Source organism: Camellia sinensis, chromosome 5, assembly GCF_055761805.1.
Source record: "Camellia sinensis isolate YWXY chromosome 5, ASM5576180v1, whole genome shotgun sequence".
Lineage (NCBI taxonomy): Eukaryota > Viridiplantae > Streptophyta > Magnoliopsida > Ericales > Theaceae > Camellia > Camellia sinensis.
Genome location: NC_138965.1, coordinates 219,434,430 through 219,436,946, shown reverse-complemented (window position 1 = coordinate 219,436,946; position 2,517 = coordinate 219,434,430).

The following is a 2,517-nucleotide window of genomic DNA, read 5'->3' as shown; positions in this document are numbered from 1 at the left end:
AAAACTTAATAAAAGTCTAGATAATTTCCAAAATAATGATCAAGAATCTCCACATGAATCTGAACATGATTCTGATCCCACTAATCCTGATAATTTGTTATTTGATAATCGATCACATCAATCTCAATCCAACAATTCTGAAGAAAAACGGTTAAGTCTAATTAATAAACTTTATATTCAAAAATGGTATTCTAAAATCAAAATAATTGTCAATGACTTTGAATTAGAACTAATTGCTTTAATTGATACTGGTGCTGATTTAAATTATATACAAGAAGGTTTACTTCCTACTACATATTATGAAAAATGTCAAGAGAAATTAACCTCTGCTAATGGTAGTAAAATGCATATCAAATATAAATTACCTAAAGTTCATATTTGCCAAGATAATGTATGTTTTAAAACCTCTTTTGTTTTAGTTACAAATATGACTGATAAAATTATTTTAGGTTCCCCATTTATATATTTATTATATCCATTTACTACCTCTAGTACAGGAATAACTACACATGTTTTAGATCAACCTGTTACATTTAAATTTTTATCTCCTCCTGAAATGTTAGCATTAAATCAATTAAAAGATTGTTCTATTTCTCATACAATTAGTCGTTTAACTCGACATTTAAATTTTCTTAAAGAAGAAATTAATTATAAACGCATTGACCAACAATTAACTGATCCAGTTATTATTTCCCAAATTAATGATTTCAAATTAAAACTTGAATCAACTGTTTGTTCTACTTTACCTACTGCATTTTGGCATAGGAAAAAGCATGTGGTTACTTTACCATATATTAAGAATTTTGATGAACGACAAATTTCTACTAAGTCTAGACCAATTCAAATGAATCATGAATTACTTGAAATATGTAAAAAAGAAATTAATGAATTATTAAAAAATCGAATAATTAGTCCAAGTAAATCACCATGGTCTTACCCTGCTTTTTATATTAATAAAAATGCTGAATTAGAACGAGGTGTCCCTCGCTTGGTCATTAATTACAAACCATTAAATGCTGTTTTAGAATGGATTCGACATCCTATTCCTAATAAAAAAGATTTAATTAAACGACTTAGCCAAGCTGTTATTTTCAGTAAATTCGATTTAAAAAGTGATTTTTGGCAAATACAAATTCATCCTAGAGATAGATATAAAACTGCATTCAACACACCCTTTGGCCAATATGAATGGAATGTCATGCCATTTGGCTTAAAAAATGCTCCTAGTGAATTTCAAAATATCATGAATGACATATTCAACCCATTTAGTCATTTTTCTATTGTTTATATTGATGACATATTAATTTTTTCCAAATCAATCAGTGAACATTGGAAACATTTAACTGCATTCTTTTACACAATTAAAAGTCATGGTCTTGTCATCTCTGCTCCTAAAATTAAATTATTTCAAACTAAAGTCAGATTCTTGGGCTATGATATTCATCATAATACTATTTTACCCATTAGTAGATCCATTGAATTTGCGTCCAAATTCCCTGATGAAATTTTGGATAAAACCCAATTACAAAGGTTTTTAGGTTCCCTCAACTATATTGCTGAATTTTACAAAGACCTTAGAAAAACTTGTCAACCCTTGTTTGATAGGTTAAAGGATAATCCTCCTCCTTGGTCTTCTGTTCATACTTCTATTGTTCAACAAGTCAAACAATATGTTAAGTCTCTTCCTTGTCTTGGTATTCCTACTAAAAATTCATTCAAAATTATTCAAACCGATGCTTCCGATATAGGTTATGGTGGCATTCTTCTTCAGAAAGTCACTCCTCAATCATCTGAACAAATTGTTCGTTATCATTCTGGTGTCTGGAATAAAGCACAATTAAACTATAGTACTATTAAAAAAGAAATTTTATCTACTGTCTTATGTATTCAAAAATTTCAAGATGATATTTTAAATCAAAAATTTTATTTCGTGTTGATTGCAAATCTGCTAAATATATTTTGGAAAAAGATGTTCAAAATCTTGCTAATAAACAAATTTTTGCCCGTTGGCAATCCATTTTAAGCATTTTTTATTTTGATATTACATATATCCCTGGTTGTCAAAATTCCCTGCCTGATTTTCTTACCCGGGAATTTTTACAGGGGGTAAAGGATGACTGCACCATTTACTTCTTACCATAAATCCCGAATTACCTATTTCAAAACCCAAATTAAACAACTTACCCATCGTATTCACCGTCTCAAATTAGTCAGACCAACTACCAAAAGAGCCCAATATATCATTTACCATCAGATTCAAGCCCGTCGCAATTTACTTGCTCACAACTACAACTGTTTACATCGCCATCAAGATTATTTAGATCTTCTTTCTGGCTGCTAACCATTGTTTCTTGCTCAACAGATGTCTCGTCCAAGGCCTCCCTCCAAGGCTTTGGTCTCATCCTCCAGTAAACCTAATCAACTTATTGTCCCTCCTCCTTTAGAGACAGTCACCCAATCTCATTCACTTGAAACAGTTAACCGTTACCAAACTCTTGGTAACATCTATCATCCTGA